Source organism: Oenanthe melanoleuca, chromosome 4A (assembly GCF_029582105.1).
Source record: "Oenanthe melanoleuca isolate GR-GAL-2019-014 chromosome 4A, OMel1.0, whole genome shotgun sequence".
Taxonomy (NCBI): Eukaryota; Metazoa; Chordata; class Aves; order Passeriformes; family Muscicapidae; genus Oenanthe; species Oenanthe melanoleuca.
Genome location: NC_079338.1, coordinates 6,848,004 through 6,866,343, shown reverse-complemented (window position 1 = coordinate 6,866,343; position 18,340 = coordinate 6,848,004). Strand labels below are relative to the sequence as shown.

The following is an 18,340-nucleotide window of genomic DNA, read 5'->3' as shown; positions in this document are numbered from 1 at the left end:
TACATGGTGTCAGAAGTTATCTTAAGCCAGAGATGGAGCAACTACTTCCCCCAAGTCTGCTGGCTTTGAGGGAAGCATGCAGAAAAATGGTCCAGCTTAGCAACATTTTTAATTATTCTCTGCCATGAGGGCTGCCAGGGAATTGGCTGAAGAGCAAGTGATGACACTGCTTGGAGCACACAGTACTCAGCAGCCCCCTAAGTACACGGTGTATTGAGAAGAGAGAAAAGGAATTTAATACAGTATTAGGTGCTAAATGAAAACATTACAGTGATTGGGAAGATGAGTCAGATAAACTTGCATTGAAGTCCCAAAGCAGAAGGACCATCTTCAGAATGAGTGGGATATGCTGGGGTGTGCCATCTACACACAAGCATCTCAGAAGTACACACAAAGAAAGCAATAACATACACATTAATTTCAAAAATTTCAATCCTTCTACTGCCAAAATACAGCGCCAGAGAGGCAAACATGTAAGATGAGGTTTACAGCCACAATCTGGTTTATTTGTGCCTTTACTCTAGGAAACGGGCTACAGCAGCTGGTGTAAGCCATTAGGCAGCAGGTTTACCTAGCTCTGCTTTGCATAGAGGTGACACGCTTGCTTTGCCTCCTTCCTTAAGTTTTACTTGTTATATTTCCCCAGCCAAATGCACCCCACTCGCTCGAGCTGATAGTGACCTCGCAGACTCCCAGCTTAGCTGGAGCCGCGATGAACTTTCTGCTTCTCCTCACTGGGTGTGCCCTGTCCTGCTGGGGATAAAACAGCGCATTCATTTGGTGCTCACCACAAGGAATAAATAAACAATCCAGGAAGGAACCGGAGGCCGGCGGGAGAGCCGTCGGTAGCGGTGACGTCCGCGGTGTTTGGCCCCGCGCCCGCCCCGCTCGTCGTTGGCGCATCAGCCCCGGGCGGGCCCCGCGCTGCTGCACAGGCCGGGCGCTCCAGCTCGGCCCCGCCGGCCGGCCGCACTGAGTGCTGCTGAGCCTCGTGGGAAGGGCCTCCTGCTCCCCCTGCTTGGGAAGCAGCTGTGCCACTGTAGTGCCACAACCTGCTAATCCACATCTATAGAATTCACAGCACGAAAGCCCAGAGGATTTTTTTGTTTGTTTGTTTGTTTTTAAGAGGAAAAACCCAGAAGTTTCCCAGAGTCAGGCTAGCAAGCCAGCGCCATATTCCTGAATTAGCACCACTAGAGCAGAGCAATTCCCAGTATCAGCTGGCAAAGGGCAAGAGCAACTGAGTGAAGCAGGCATAGGGGAACATTTAATACAGAGCCTATCTAAATAAGTACCGTGTGCTACTGCCAGGAGGCCCAGCTGTCAGCACTACCTTTCACCTGAGCCCGCAGCCTCCCAAACCAGCTGGAGAAGGATGTGTGCAGGCAGCTTCTGATGACATTAGGGAGCCGAGGATCATGAGCTGCTGCCTCCCATGAAGTGCTCAGTGGCTGGGTGGCAACCAAGAATGGGGCTGAGGGGGAAAAGTGGTGGTTACAGGGTTCTGTGATGGCTTTCATGCACACTGCTTCACCTCTGACTCACCTGAGGTGTCACCTGAGGTAAGGGACAGTGAACACCGAGCTCAGCTTACTGGCCACGGGTGCTTTTGATAGTTCAAGGCTGCCCATGCTCAGCCCAGCTGTGCCCTTTATGGGCACAGCCAGAGGTTCCTCACATAGCTGGAGCACAGCCCAGCAGCAAAGGCACAGAGCAGACAGCTACGAAACCACCCTGGTGAGGCACGTCTGGCTCATTTCTTTGAATTTGGACAGATTTTAGAATGACTCAATAAAAGTTACAATTCACACTATTGAAAAAGGTACTTTAAAGAAGGCAATTTGAGATAATCCAGTCTGAGACCATACTAGCTTTCCCCAGGGAAAAAAAAAAAAAAAAATCACAATGGAGAAAAGTGAACATATTTAAAACATTGCAAAAGTGCTTTGCCACCCAAATTGAGGAAGGAATTGATCACTCATACCTGGATCCAGGACCTGATTTCCTATTTGATAATTTTGAGATTTCATTATATCCTTAAACAATTGCCTAACTCTGATTCAGTACTCTAGTTTGCATTCAAAAAAGCCCCACAAAACAAGATATTATATGAAGCAACTTATGTTTATATGTACTTCCAGGCCTTAAAAAAAATTGGCACACAATTTTCTATGACATTGTTCAAAGCAGTGTTTTAAAGGCATATGAAACTGAAAACTTGATAAGAAAATGAGAAGTGGAACGTTTAACTTCAAAGAGAAATAAAACCTCACTTCCTACTTCTGCCCCACTGTTCTGCGTTGCAATTAAATGAGAAGTTTCATACAAAACGCTGTGATTTATCGCTAGTCAGAATGTAGAAGCTTGCTTCTACTTTAATAAAGACTGCCCAGCCTGTGGAATTTTGTGATGCCCAGCTGTGAATATATTTTACTAATAAATTACATCCACTCAGGAAAAAAACATGAATAAAATTGCAATATAAAATTAAGGACCAGGTATTAAAAGTAGCAGGTTAAAACTCCAAGACTTACATAAAATTTCAATTTTCTGGTTGATTTCTTAAAATGCTAAGCTAAAGAATAAAAGTGCAACTCCAAGGCTAGAGCAAAGGCATCAGTAGGGAAAACCACATCAGTAATCAACAATATAGAAACTATTCTATGGGGTTAAATTAGTATTTTCAGGGATCAACGTCCCATACACTCCTCTGTTTCAAGGTAGAAGGAAACCACAAACAACCAAAAAAATTGTCCCTGCTACCTGAGCCCCACCAAGGACTACAGGTAAGCAGGATGGTCCTCAAAGAACTCAGAGAGCTCAGATGGGGCTCACCAGGGTCTGTTACTCACCCAGTGGGAATTCCATGGAGGAGTGAGTAAGAGCAGGAACCCAGCTGGGATCTGGATTTCCTCATGGCTGCTTCAGTGTGCACCATCTTTAACCCAGGGCTTGTGGCAACTCCACAATTGAGAGCTTAATGCACGTAAGATATACTTTGCAAGCAAAACATTATTCATTAACAAATCTGATTAAACTCCTAATGCAATGAGCACTACCACAAGTTCAGAAAGACAAATAGTCTCAGTGGTGCAGTGTTTGGGAAGAATATTACCCATAAATGGATTTTAACTATTTAAATTGGCTTCTGATCAGGAACTATGAAAAGACAGAGTGCAGCACAGAACACTTCATTTAGCTTACTGGGATTAACACGAGGAGGAAAAAAACCTAAAGATTAAGGTTTCTGACTTCAGAACAATAGTATGTGTAATTCTGCAAAGATACCTGTGTCATAATCCTGGACTAAAAAAAATGAAAAAAATTTCCCCAGCAGCACTTCACTGATTATTAAAGATTTGTTGGTAAATGGTTTCTTACTGTGTGTAGAATATTTAAAGCCCATTCCATATAGACTAAATCATGTTCAAATCCTGAATTCCACAAATGTACACTGTGCTTTGCTGCTGTACTAATAAAACTGTTCAGCTTTCATCCATTTATAAGTCTTGTGATATTTCAGATCACGGAGGCAAGTTGTTACAGGCGAATTTTAGCTTTTATCTTTTTACTAAAGGTATATTTTCATCATTTTGATAGGACTTAAAAAATGTTCCCACTAGCCATAACAGACATCTGATGGCTTTCCCTTCTTTCACACACCTACTTTTCCCATTTTTTTTTCAGAAGCCTGATATCAGATCCTGTAAGCAAGTATACAGGCTGATACATGCAGATAAACTGTATTAGCTTGATTGTGCCCCTGCTAAATACAGATCCATTCTGAGGCCTTTAGGAAGAACCTATTTCTTTGCAGGCACACACCAAGCCCTTATCTCCAGCCGCTCCCTGCTGTGAGTGGCGGAGGTGTGGGATGTCTCGGAAGGATTCCCAGCGCTGTGTTTTACTGCCTTCTTTTGATCCCTCTCTTAGAGGTGGTAGGTGCACAGCTTTGACCTACTGAACTGAGCTATGCTAATATGGCCAGAACACTGCAGTAATTATTTAATTGTATGACCGAGCGCTCCAATTGCTTCTGTACAATAGTAGCCTACCAAAATGCATATTCTTGTGTAACCTGAAAAAATGAATAGTTTAAAAAACTCTAGGTGGGATTTTTTTGCTCTTCCCATTGATCTTTTATTTCATTCTCTAAAACTCAAGATAAGCCCCAACTCAAAAGATCTGAGATCAATAGGAGTTTTGACTAAATCAGAGCTATAAGATTTGGCCCAGTAGTTTCTGGAACTACTCCTGCAGCCTGAGAAACATTGCTAGTCAAATTCCCCAGTGATAACAAACTGTGTACATACACTGTTTACAGTGGCCTGATATAAACTTTACATTATAAACTCAGCACCCTTTTCTCTTATAGCAGCCTGTTTCATATGTTCAAATCTTGTTTGATGGCAGTCACATAACCAAGCAGTTTGTAATTTCTGAAACATCTAGGGAGACAGAAATCAAATGGTGCTCAAGCTAGTTAATTAAAACATTTCAGAATCTTTCACCTGCAGAATCAAGCTGTTTTGTTAACAGAAGAATTGAGAGACTAACAGAGCAGGTGCTGCTGCAAGCACAGATTGCCAGAGAATATCACTTTAGAGAAGCCCATCAGAAGTAGTCTGACTACAGGATCTAATAGAGAAGGCAGTGTATGCTCATTGCTTCTCATTAACTGGTTGTGAAATCTTTAGTTTAGGAGAGCTCTCATTGAAGTCAATAGGGATTTTCCCAGAGTCAGATTGCAGGACTGGGACCACACTGTGCCATTATGTACCAGGCTGCCTATATTAGAGTTCTCAATGACAGCATCTGATCTGAAGCTAAATTAATTTAATAGAATACTTTCCATTGATTTCATTGCAGATCAGACCAGGGGAAGAGTCACATAATGTCTGAAATAGTAGAATGAAGTATCCTTGAAGTTGTTGAACAGGTTGTGAATATATATGTATATTCTCTCCCTCAAGGGAAAAAAAAAAAAAGAAGAAAAAAAAAAAGAACAGTGAATGAGGACTATGAAATGACAGCACAGAAAGGAAGAACACCTAAGCTGCAACCAGCTGAAATGATGCGCATCTTGCTTGGTATTTCTAGGCATCATTTATTGATTTTTAATGGAAAAGAATGTTAAAAGGTCAGAAGCAAACATCTGCACATCACTGCACATCTGAGCAGTACCTGTTAAGTCAATGATGCTTGATCCATTTGTGCAGAAAGACTAAGCCAATGCTTACAACACCAATTGTCCAAGACCTGTCCTGCTGGGAGGTCTATTGCACCGTGGCTCTGGTGGACCCCCTTGAAATCATTGCCAATCTATGTGAGCAAGAGTATTTGCCTCAGTCAGCAATTTCCAGGACACAAGCCTTAATCTGTGTGATCCTTGGGGCAGAGGGGATAATGTATCTGCATTTATATGGATGCCCCAGTCCTACCTAGGATTGTAGGTAACAGCATAAAACAAAGCACACTGCTTCTTTCCAGAAAAACTAAGAGAAGGGGAACTAGAGAATATTTTAAAGGACTTGTCTGAAAACATTTACTTCAGGAAGAAACCTTCCCAAACCCTTGTATTCCCACTGAGCTTTTAAAATGCAATGCTACTTTCCTACTCACCCCAATAAAAGTTGTAACCAAAAACTGGGCATTTTTACTGGGTTGAAGTGAATTAACCTCTTTCTGGAAGTTCATCTTTGCTAGGACTGATGTGTTTCCTCTTTTCCATTGGTGCAGCTTCGTGTTAACTGTTCCCTTTGTGTTGCCCCAGAAGACAAGAACATGGACTTCACAGGGGCTAGAAAAGAGAGAGACATTCAGAAAGAACAAGTGGCAGAAAGATGGATGTGCAGTAATGAAGCTTCTTTTTCCAACTTATCTCTCTGTTCCCTCCTCTGAGTGAGCCAAAACCAGTAAAGCGTTCTCCTAGTCTCAGCTGTACTGCTTGATATATACGTATGTGAATCAAAGCAGATGAAACTATAATTTACAAGCTGCCTTCTAACATATAGGATTTTTTTCTTAAAAATATAATGAAAAGATGATTCTATTGCAATACATATTCTATGTTTGCAAATGCACTATTGTTTGATATGTTAACTTCCCAGTGTTCTTAGCATGCATTACTGCCAGTAACCATCCCTCTCAAATGAGCACACCAGTCAAGATGAGATTGTACAGATGAACTTCTTCATTTTTCAGAGGCAATCTGTCCTTCTAGTGCCCCCTCTCCCTCTTAGATGTTCTTTCAGAGAAGTAAAGAGCCTTTTAAAGCAGTTGTTTCCTTTCCCTGTTCTTTTCTAATAGGCAAAGGCTCAGTTATCGAAGGCTTGAGGAAGGGTACTGAACTGGAGTCAATCTTGAGATTCTCCACACATCTATCTCTTCACATGCCAACTACTGTAACACGGAATCATCTTCCCGGTTAAATTAATTACTTTTTGTTCATTATATGGAAGTCCTTTTATGAAAAGTGGTATATTTTATTATGGTATCAACGTCTGATACCATTTTAAGAAAAGTCTTAGTGCAAGATCTTCTTCCCGCCCCTGAAGGGGGAATGAGTAAATATAATTGCTCTTCTAGGTTGTTGGGGCTTGGGTTTTGTTATCTTACTGTCCCAGTTTGAAGAATTTTTCCCATTATCATGCTAAGGGAGCCTGCCGAGTTACGCTCAGGCTCTTTTCAGGACTCTAGACAAAGGAGTAGGTGGGGACTGGCTTCGGGGGGGCTACTCGCTCGCCAGCTAGGACGGAGGGGAAGGACGGCCCCTGTCTCCAGCCCACGCGGTCGGAACGCGGGGGAGCCAGGCGCTCTGCGGTCGGACTGCCCCGCATCTGCTCCGCTCCAGCCTCCTACCTCTGAGGACACAGCTGACCACCAGGACTCAAACGGTGAGCGGGGAGCTGCCCCTCCACCCTGCTCCCACCTGAGACACAGCGCGGCCGCTGCCGCTTCCCCCCCTCCCGTCTGCCACCTCCGCAGCTGTGCAGGCCCTGCCACGTTTTTCACCACCGGGAACAGACACAGGCAGAGTGTGTCTGCGGCTGAAGACAGGACTGGAACTGAGTTATTTGTTCTGTTTTGTTGTTAATTTTTTTCATAGCTGCTGTTGTTTCTGTTTGTCCGGTTAGATATATTAGCAAAGAGCTGTTATTCCTACCCCCTTATCTCTGTCTGAGAGTTCCTGATTCAAACAATTACAATACCCGGGAGGAAGGGGGCTTACATTCTCTATTTCAAAGAGGAGCTTCTACATTTATTGGCAGACACCTGTCCTTCAAACCAGGACATAGGTACATTTTCCTCAGGAAGCAAACTTAAGACTTGCTGCACCAAAATACCTAAGCATCATTATCTCTCATGAGAGGGCCAAAGCTATGAGGTGCATGAGAAGCCATAACAGATTGAAGCCTCTGTGCACATAAAATTGGGACAAAGAGCCGTACGAGTCAGGATTACACATGCGTGCATAATTATATGTCACCCAGCAATTATGTGGAGAAAGCACTGCCCATCTAGATTTTCAACAGCTACTGTGCATAAACACAAAGCATCTACATGCTGCCTTATTGAGGAACAGGAATGGAACAACTTTAAAAAAAAAACCTAACGCCAAAGATAACAAAAAAGCATATATTAAGGTATGATTGACAGCTGCCATAATGGACTGTCATGTCAAAAGAGCTGCCTTGCTAATTCCCTTATATAATGAGCTAGATGCTAGGCTCTCCTTGCAAGTTTGATTGTGCACCCTTCCATCAATCTTACCGACATCTTGGCATCCGAAATACAGCAAACCCACTTAACAAGGGCTCTTTAAACAGGAAAGAGGAGGGATGTCCCTGTGTGTTAAATGTGATATGGAGGTTGCTATGGTAAATTTGAACATGAGAACATTGCCGTGCAAAATTCCATACTGGTGGCTAGAGCTGAGGCTAGCCATGCCTCCAGGTTTTTTAAGAATACTTGAATTGCATTATTAAATCAGTGGAAAAAATATGGTTCTGGTGCCACTGTCATGGTAATGATAAAAAAAAGTACCTTTGTGTGTATCTGTAGATCCCCAGATGAAGAGCACCCATAATGACTTGTAGTATGTTCTCTGCAGCCTTCAAATATGGGGCTCCATCCCCCAGACTCCTTCAGTAACTAGCACTGGAAATATATATGCCTTTCTCTATTTTTTTTTTTTTTCACTTTGATTGTCACAGTTACATAATGCTGCCAGTTGTAATCGCAGCTCAGTGGTGTTGTTAGGCAACTCCGTTACTTTAGTTATTGAACTGAAAATTGCCATGTAGGTGTCGACTATCTGCCCTGCAGTTCTACTGATTATAGCTTTAACTACTGGCACTTCCCTCATGACCAGTTCTCTGAGTTCCTATTTTGCTTGCCAGATTTATAATCTACTGAGCCCCTTGAGCTGTGAACTGCTCCCACCCAAGCAATTGGAGATTAATTGCCAGCTCTACTTCAGGGCCCTGTAGTAGAGGGGGACTGATCTGGTCATCAGAGTGAAGTTTAGTGTATAAACATTTACTGGGATTTACTGTTCCCTGGGTTATTTCATCTTTCCCTATTAGAAGAAATTCCTTAAGAAACCTACTGATTTCCCAGCTCCATAGTGACATTTCTTAGAACATTTTGTTGTTTCTACTCGTTTGCTATTGCAAAAGTACCAAAATAAGTAGCACACTACAAGCTCACTGATATCTCCACCATGGCCCTTTAGCACACAGGAGCTGCCACCACTATCTTGCCTACTTTATCCCATGCCTTTGGAGCTATTTATTATTTTTTATGCTTGTTCCATTTCTCTATTCCTGGTTTTTTCTTGCTCACATTTTTAAGTTTTAAACATCAGTTTAACCTATGTTCCCTTTTTTCTTTTGGTCTCCTTTTCCCTTTTGGTCAAGAAACATTCCCCTCCACAAAGTATCATTTTTTGCATGTGTGATTCCATTGTTCTCCCTTTGCAGAAATCAAACACTCTGGTAGACAAGTCCTGGGCTGTCAGAACACAAATGCTGATCAGACTATTCAGTATGATCCTCACAATTGATGTTATTTTCAACCCCCTCAAACTTCCTTCTTTCCAGCACTTGGCTGGTTTCAACTTTCAGGGGTTTTGTGCAATTGCTAACAACATTAGAGCCTTCTTTGTACTTTTGTTTAAACACATTTAACAGGATTCTTGACTTTCTTCAACTCAAAAATATTCTCCTAAGGCACCTCCCATGGCTCCAGAAATAAACCCCATTCTATGTACAGCATCTCTGACAACAACAGCACCAATTCTGTCTCACCCAGCCAACCTCTAAAACTTTCACAGTCAAAAATACCAGCCACAAAGAAACAAATTTCATACCTGAAATATTATTTCTCTAGCTCTGTCAGTACAACATTTGTTTAGCTGGGGTTTCTTACTCACCTCATGCTCCCATCTCTCCTCATTGTAGTTCCAGGCTCCTCCAGTGCTCTGGACTGCTTCCAGGTCCCCAAAGCTCCTTCTTATTCAGCCTTTTCTCCCACCATTGCAGGCCTGCAGCCTCTTTCCCAGCAGCACCCACGAAGCCTCAAAAGCTTTGCCTTAATGCAGGACCTTCCTTTATTTGCCACAGCTGTTGCCAAATTACTGCTCTAAATGTTTAATAATTAGAATTGCACCAAGGTATTTTAAAGCTTGTGGCTGTACCTTTTAAATTCATGGGGGTAGAGGTGACTTTCTGAAAGCATGGACAGATATGGGGAAGTTACCAAGTCCATTTATTGACTTTAAATTTCATTGTTGTCCTTTATTTCCTTAACACTTCTGATAAACTCTCCCCCAGTATTTCTGTGTATATTTTTCAAAGCTGCATGTCTGTTTTGGCCACATATTTGTTCACTTTGCTTATGAATACCTTGGTAACAAATTCATCCTCTGTGTTCCAGAATCCCACTCCAGCCAATCCCATATACAACAAAAGCCTTGTCCATTCTCCGTGTATCAGTTTATATTTTCATAGGCACTGGGAGTGAAATTTGGGATGGGAAGAATATTTATGTGATGAAAGCACATGTTACAAACTCTGTGAAGAGAGCTTCTGATTCCTACATTTCAAAGGCCTTCTTGGTGATCTTGGCTACTGCTTTACTGCTTTATGATTCAACTTCCTACCTGTAAAATAGTGAAGATAATCTCTTCAGAATGACCAGTACTTGTGAGGTTGTAGAGAAAAAACTACTAGGCAGGAAAGTAAATAGAAAGATAAAAACATCTTTTGCTCTCATCTGTTGGAGTAAGTTTTTCTTTTTTCCCACCTAGCCCTCTTCAGAGTACTTGAAAGTGAAAAAAGAATTGTGCTTCTCAGTGGGCTAGATAGTCTCAGTGAGAGCATTTTTCCATTTTTATAAAGCATCTCTCATTTCAGTTGTCATTCAGGGAATCTGTTTTGTTTGGGTACCCCCCCCCCCCACTTGCCTATCTGTTCTACTTCTAGCTTTCTTATCTTGAGTTCAAAAACATTTCCACTCTTACTATTCAGATGGTTTTGTGTTCAAAACTCCAGATGTCAGCAGTATATGACTTGTAACACGACATTTAATATTTTTTCAAGTGTACGTTTCTCTATGGGGCTTTTGAAATTGGTTTTAGTAAAGGCAATCTCTTAAGAAAAAAAATCATGGCTGTCTTGCTTTGCATTACCATGTAAAATCACCTTTCTACTTTTTGCAGTTTTGTGGTTTCTTCTATGACAGTACAGTTTAATGGATGCATATTTTTGTTTCTCAGAAAGATCTAATCATAGTACAGAAAGAGAAGAGAAGAGAAGAGAAGAGAAGAGAAGAGAAGAGAAGAGAAGAGAAGAGAAGAGAAGAGAAGAGAAGAGAAGAGAAGAGAAGAGAAGAGAAGAGAAGAGAAGAGAAGAGAAGAGAAGAGAAGAGAAGCCAGTGAGAAGCCTCTGATTAGCCAACCCTCCCTAGATCAAATGCTCTGTTTAGGAACATCTGCCTTAAAAGATACCACCTGTTCATAAAAAAAATACCAATAATAAAATGCTCATATGTCAAATATTGCAAGGAATGTTTAAAATCTTATAAGAATCATTCCTTGTAAAGTAACTAGGTTATAAATTTAAGCTGAAAATAATATTGAAAAGCCAAAGCAAATACATCTGCCTCTGTGGTTGGTATGACAGGATGGTGCATGTAGAGCCATGAGCACATTATAACATTTGATATTCTTAATCAAATCCTATTTTAAGATGTGATGTGTGTTACTCCACTGAAGGTCATTTTAGTTACAGTAGCATTAAGGGTTTTCAATAAAACATTTTAAATGCCAGTTATATAACTGCTTTTAAAACATTTAACAGCCACATTGGTTACATGACCTGAGACAAAGGATATTTTCTCAGCACTTTGATATATTGTGGCTAGATTATCCTTATGGGAGCGTTCAGTTCCATAATGGCCTCAGGTCATCCCGTAATATGTGGTATAAGATTTTTTTCACCAAAACAGTAATTGCTAATGAAGCCAATGGTGATGGAAGTTCAACGGCATGGCAAAGGATGGAGACTGCAGTCAATAATAGCAGCACACACTGGCCAGTACAAGAAATTTATCAGCACTATTCAAGGACAAAGAGATGTAGTAATAAGGAACAAACACACACAGACATGGGTCTTAGCACTGCATGAATGCTAATAGAAAAATTACTCAAGGAACCAGAAGTTTTTTCCTCCTCTGCATTTCCCAGAGTTTTGCACAATTAAAATATGCTAGAATATAAGGTATATATAATATAATACAGGATATGTAGGATATAGTTTCAGGACTTCATAGCCAGGTGTACCTGGGCACATACAGAGATATACTACTCCATACCTCTCCTGTGAGACGAACAAACTCCACCTGATGTACAGGAGACTCATGTCAGATCTTATTATTGAGGGTAGACAGCTATTTCCTGTTAGGTTCTCTGCAGAATGATATCAGTGGGGCAGCATTTTCAGCTGTGGCATCTCTCAGATGCTGGATCTCGCCCCAGCAAACATTTTGACTTGCAATACATGCGGCAGATCATCAGTCAACAGGACATATTCCTCTCTCTTTCTTTAATTTTTTTTGTTACTTATCTCTTTGGGGTTTGGGTCCTTGTGGTTACAGTCACCTATCCACCTATTCCTATGCAATCCTGGACTGTGGAGCATGGATGGGATTGGCACAGGATTGTAGCCATGTTTGTAGACATATGCTCCCTCAAAGCAAAGCATGTGGATTTTTTAAAATAAAAAGATAATATTGGTTGCAAAAATGAAATAAAATGTATTGTTATTTTCTTCTGCTCTGAGCAGGAGTTATTTGATGACCTTCTGAGGGCCTGTCCAGCATGAATTATTCTAAGAAAATGTGTATTTTTGTTGAAAAGCAATATAAGCAAAACCAACAGTGGCAATCCTTTTTCACTGCTCTTAGGCATCATCTCTCCCAGTGGCTTCGGGTCATCATGAAATTAAGAAGTTACTGTGTTTCAGAATAATATCTTTTACAGGCAATTTTATCATGAGCCAATGAAATAAATGTTTCCAAAGTGAACAGCTGGCATCTCTTTTCATAGAAGATTCCCTTTTAGAACACTATTTCCAAATAATATTACAGTGGCTCCATTCACATGGCTATAGTTAAGACTGTGTCAATACTTCTCTTATAAACCTTGTTTTTCAAGGGTTTATAACTTTACAGCTGAGCCATAATTAGCTGGGATTTGAGTTAAGACAGAAGAGTTTAGTCTGTCTGTGACAGCATTTTTGCTAATATTAATAAAATGAGTTTTAAATCATAGAAGAGTACACAATTTATATGCATAAAAAGGATTTTTGAACATTCAACAGCTTTGATTTTAAAAAAGGAATTCTGACAAGTGATTAGAATATACTGTGATCTCCATATTTTTTGTCCTTTTAAAAGAAAAAGAGAAAAAAAACCACTTTAGAAACTCAGTTTGACAAACATGGAAATTCAAAATCAAAGTGGATGGTCTCTCCTTAATTTATGTTGTTATGAAGAATGGGTACAACGATCCCACTAAAAGGTACATAATCAAGCTTGTGTTCTGTGGTTTTATTCAGTTCTTGTTGGCATATAAGCAGAGTTTCAATACTTGATAAAATATTGTTTGAGTATTTTATGACAATACCAATTTGCAACCTGCCTGTTGTTTTATGGTCACTTCAATCTCAGCCAATAACCCACCTTTCTGCACCCTCTGTTTCCAAAGCCGTTCTTCATTACAGTGCAAAACGAACACCTCCTATTTCCCATTACAGTCATCCTCAGCTGGGCTACACTGCCAGCCCAAGTCACCCTTTTTAGCATGAGTTCACCCTGGTTTCTGTCACTGGGCTCTTCTGGCTGCTTCAGGATTGCATTGAAAGGAGAACCAGATTACTCAGATCACTCACTGTTATCTTAATGGCAGCATCGACTGGCTGTCTCCAGAGAGTGAGCAGTGAGAAATACTTGTAGTAACACACAGAGTGGGCACAGTCAAGGGCCTCACTCAGAGACATTCAGAGTGGACCTCTGTCATACAACCACATGGCACATCTTCTCCTTTTTTTTTACCTGTGTAGGCACTGTCAGTGTTTTCCTCCTTTTTCCCTTGTTCTTTATGCACCCCAAGTTTAGTAATATAATCTTGGTTGAGCTAGGAGACTTTGGAAATACACCTATTTTGGCCTAGTATATTATCTCCAGTAATGCTGAATAGAGCAAAAGGGATAGACTTTCACCTCAGCGTTATAACACTGTGGAAACAAACACAAACCTTTAACATCAGAGTGCAAACAGCAGCCACAGAGCTCTCCTTGTTACCACTGCTGACTGATCTGTTTGGGAATTGAAGGCTAGGATGACTGTATTCCTCTCAGGCCAGAGTTAACTGTGTTACACATTCAGAAGCCTTCCTGAACTCTGTGGCCATCACCCTCCACAAAAGCATGAAGTTAAAATTGTTTCTTTGAATTCAAATGGAATCAATACTTCCCAGGAGACAGATGGGATTTTCTTTTCTACACTGAGAAAAGAACCAGTGTCTGGAGTTCTGGTTTAAAGTTTTCATTCAGCTACAGGACAGCACCAGAAAAAAAAGGCAGAGACTGGGCACCTGCTTTTTTCCTTGATCAGCCCTGAATCATAAAATTCGATAATTTTATATAAAGGGAGCTTGCTGTTGCTCTTGCACGCAGCTTTTTAGATGACACAGTCTGGCTCAGGCAAGAAGGCCATGCTTATTATTTTTTGAAGCTTTTTAATTTTTACTTGTAGCTGAATCCTCTAGGTCAATTGTATCTGCAGGGGTGGGAGAGGAATTTAATTGCTTTTACTTCCTACCTTCATCTCAGGGTGACCAGTCCATTAATAATGCACAGGAAGCAGCTAGGAAATGCATGGTAGAATAGGGATTAATTGATATTTGGAAAGATTTCAGTCCACATTTGAAGGAAAAGGTTATGCACTGTAGTCCAGCTCTAGTTACTATGTGCATTTCATTATTACTTCTTACAGCCCTGCTTCTTCTGGTTTTAGATCTGTTTCCCCCTTTCTTGGCCAACAAGGCTTATACAAAAATTTCTGTTTGTTTCTTGCTAGAGGTATTTGCCGTGTTTCTGATACACCCTACCCAATATCAAATAAATACATATATTCCTCTGTATTTTTCAGTAACTATGAGCTTTTTCTGCACTGACACCACCCACAGTTCCATTATTAACAATTTGACTTTCCAAAATGATACTGATTTCTCTGCTTGTAAGGTACAAGATTAATAGCTTTAGAGGCAAAAGTCCTTCAATCCATTCACTGAATAGGTGCTGTAAGCTTACTTCAATCCCTGCAGATGTGCTTCAGCACATCACTTTTAGTTAGAAACATGAGTGAGGCACTTCTCAAATCAACAAGGCACTAAAATACAGGAAACAGATGGGTAATTCCAGTGATGACAGGGCAGGAAGGTATGATTTAGTCGGTTTGAAAAGGACGAGTCTGACAACTTGACTTGTTTTGCCATAGAAATGGTAATTACTTCAGTAACTTCTTTAGCCATTTTAAAGGCTTCAGAACAGCTAATATTGACACCCATAAAACTCGTAACTAGTGGTAGCAGAACTTGACTCTAGTTGTCAGGAGCAAGGGAAAAGTGTAAAGAATTGGAGACCCAATAGAAAAGATATATTAGATTATTTTAAGACCTTGAGAAATTCACCATTTTTTCTCAATGCTAGTTACATTAAAATAGTCTAAAATAAGGAATGAAACATAAAAGTCCAGTTACAAGTACTTTGATAATATTAGGTGAATTGGGTGAAGACCTTTTAAGGACCACTGGTGTTACAGCAGCTTTTATGATGCTATTTGAATTTGAAAGTAATGGATTCTTCTAAGCAGCTAAAGCCAGACTATTTGGAAGAGTTTCAGAGCTGCTAAATGCACACTGCAGAGAATGTAAAATTTGAGTGGACATCTCAGTTTAGGACTAAAATATCAAAGGAGAGGTAGGCCTGTGTTTATGGTACCATGAAGTATTTTGAATGCTAATCATGGAAACACTTAAGTATTTTTGTAATAAACTGCCCCTTTGGGAGCACAGCTCGACTAGTTACAAACGTCTGAAGATCCAGTAAGTGAGTAAAGAAACAGTGATGATGACTGTCCTTTGCAGAAACTGGTTGGGATTGGAGTTCATCTCCTGAGTCAGTCACATTGTAAGTGACTTTCATAATCTACCAGTGAACGTTTTGCACTGCCAATGCAGTTCTGTTTTAATTCCCTCTTTGACAGACCAAGAGAAAGTCATTGAAATATAAGAAGTATCTCAAGAAGATGCCCTGGAAGAATCTTTGCTCACCTCACCACATCACATGGTCATAACACATAACAGCTCTGAAAATGCCACCTTTTTTCCATTGCGGGATATCTTATTCAAGTACCCTCTGTCTAATGAGTATGAACAGTAAGCAACATATCCTATATTATAATAGTAAATTTAAAAATGTTCCTTTTACAACTCTTGTTAAGAGCACTTTTCAAGTCCCTTTAGCATTTTTCATCTATAGAGGTATTTGGGGTATTTTGCTAATTCTGGTTTTATTAATGTATTTGGTGAAGGTTATCTGAGTTTTGTCTCTTAATCTAGGAGACTTTGCAAGCACTGTTTGCTAACACTGATTTATCTGCTTTGATTCATTAAACAAATGAAGAAAGAATTGTAAACTGTAGTAGTGCCACAATGGGGTAGTTATGCCTTATTTTAATTAAAATCAGGATCTAAAATATCTAGCTGCTATCTACACGGCTGTTCTTAGCCTAGTTTCTTCAAGTACCTAGAGATTCTGCTGAAGTCTTTGTTTGCTCCATCTGCCAAATCCACAGAGCTAAATTCTGAGCTCAGGCTCCAGGTGCATTTTCAGCCAAAAGAATCTGAATTCTGTGGTCACAAGCATTTGTGTAAAGCCTGTGTTGCTTTTATACAAATCTGCTCTACTTTCCGCAACTTCCAGGCTCTGCATCTTGCTGTGGTTGCAAGTTTCCCCTGTAACATTTCAAGAAAGAAGACTCTACAACCTTCCATTTCTATTTTGCCTTCTACCCAATCTCTGCAGAAGCCCAGAGATTGTCATGGGCAAATCTCTGGCTCCAGTGAGTTTGCTGACCAAGAATCACAAAAAAATAATGAAACTTGTGACGTTATCACAGCACAAAGCAATACAAATTCTTTTAAACAGAGGAATCAAAACTTCAAGAGAGTTTCCTTACCTTTGCTGAAACTCCCAGCTATGTAGTTTATGGCTGGGCCTCTATTCTTAGTTATGGCCAACATATCCTGAGTTCTGCTGGAGAAAATGATTGTAATTACTAATCAAATAAATATGAGTTTCCATCATAGATTTTTCTTAATTTTAGTTGATGATGATCTTATCCTTCTCAAAACCAGTCACATATTGCCTTGGAGACTACAGGTTACCTGATGTTGCTAGGATGCACCATTTGCCTGATATTCTCTCCTTTCCCTCAGCCACACTGCCCACTCTCTGTGCTGTTAATCCATTTGGATATTGCCATTCTGCACCCCTGTGCTGGAAAGTTCCTAAGTGGCCATGTTGCTTACCTTCCTTCTCACTGCACTGTGCTTATCTTGAAACATGGAAAAGATAATATTTGCATGTGCATTTATTTTCACTAGATGGGCTGTGTTGGCCTTTTGTGGGAAATGTTGTAAACAGACCACAAATGAAGTTGATGTGAAACTGAGAAAAGGTGAATAGTGTTATATATGGATAAACTGGAAGGGGATGTGGAAGACAGAACAATCTATTATCTAACTTTTATAGAATCCATGTAGTTTATCTGATTGACCTGTATTACCACTGGCAGCAAAAACCTCCAGTTGGGAAGCCCTTATTGGTACCGACAGCAAAGGGAAATGGAGTGAAGAAACCTGAATGAACTGAATTGGAAAAAATAAGTAGTCCAACTACATTTTCCTTCCTAATCATCATGTTTTAATACAACAATAAAGTGGCATATAAAAGGGTAATGTGCATTTTCATCAAGGACTTGTTGAAACTCATAATGCAGTATCTTTGTAATTTACTGGTAATATGTGCACAATATATAGGATCAGGAGCAGAGTACTATTACTATATTTAGAGATAATGCTGATTTTCTTTCATAGGCTTGATACAAACTTTGATTACATAGCATTTCTTTAATTTGTTGCTATTCAAGCAAACCCTTAGAGCACTGCAGCAAGCAATGCCTCTCTTTTACATTTGCATTTTTTAATTTGCATTTTTTAATTTCCCAGACTGCAGCTCCACACCTACACAGGCTTCCCCTGTGGGCGGGGAGAGAATATATTTCAGTATGAATGATACTGTTTTTCTTCTCAAATAGCTGTAATTATTAATTCCAGAGATTTGCAAAAAAATCACTTTGCTACTGTTTCACTTAAGTGTTTAGGGTTTTTCCTAACTGACATCAGATGCCAACCTACTGCTCCACTGATACCCATTTTAAATAGGCATCTTGCTCTTGTCTCACCCACCAGTTCCCTTTTCAATATGGTGGCTCCTGGGTCTGTCATTTTTATCTTCCCTACCTGGTCCAGCTTTGCAGGTAGAATCAGTGCCTAAGTTAGATTTCAGTATCTCATACAAAGTCCTGCCCCTGAAAAGCCTGGGATGCTAAATTTGAGGCATGACATAAAGAGAAGAGGCAATAAGTAAAATTAGACCTCAAAAAAGGATGGCAGCAGGAGGGCAATAGCTTTGCTCAGGAATTTAGCCAA

The 18,340-nt window shown here is 40.3% G+C and overlaps 1 protein-coding gene across 1 annotated transcript in view; it reads right to left on the bottom strand.

Annotated features, from left to right (window-relative positions):
• The window catches only part of MAMLD1 (mastermind like domain containing 1), a 129,488-nt gene extending 112,618 nt beyond the window's left edge, over positions 1-16,870 (bottom strand). Inside the window, exon 1 of the mRNA XM_056491828.1 lies at positions 16,807-16,870. The gene's annotated coding sequence lies outside the window, so the exon portion shown is untranslated. The remainder of the gene's footprint in view (positions 1-16,806) is intronic.
• Between the last annotated feature and the right edge of the window lie 1,470 nt (positions 16,871-18,340).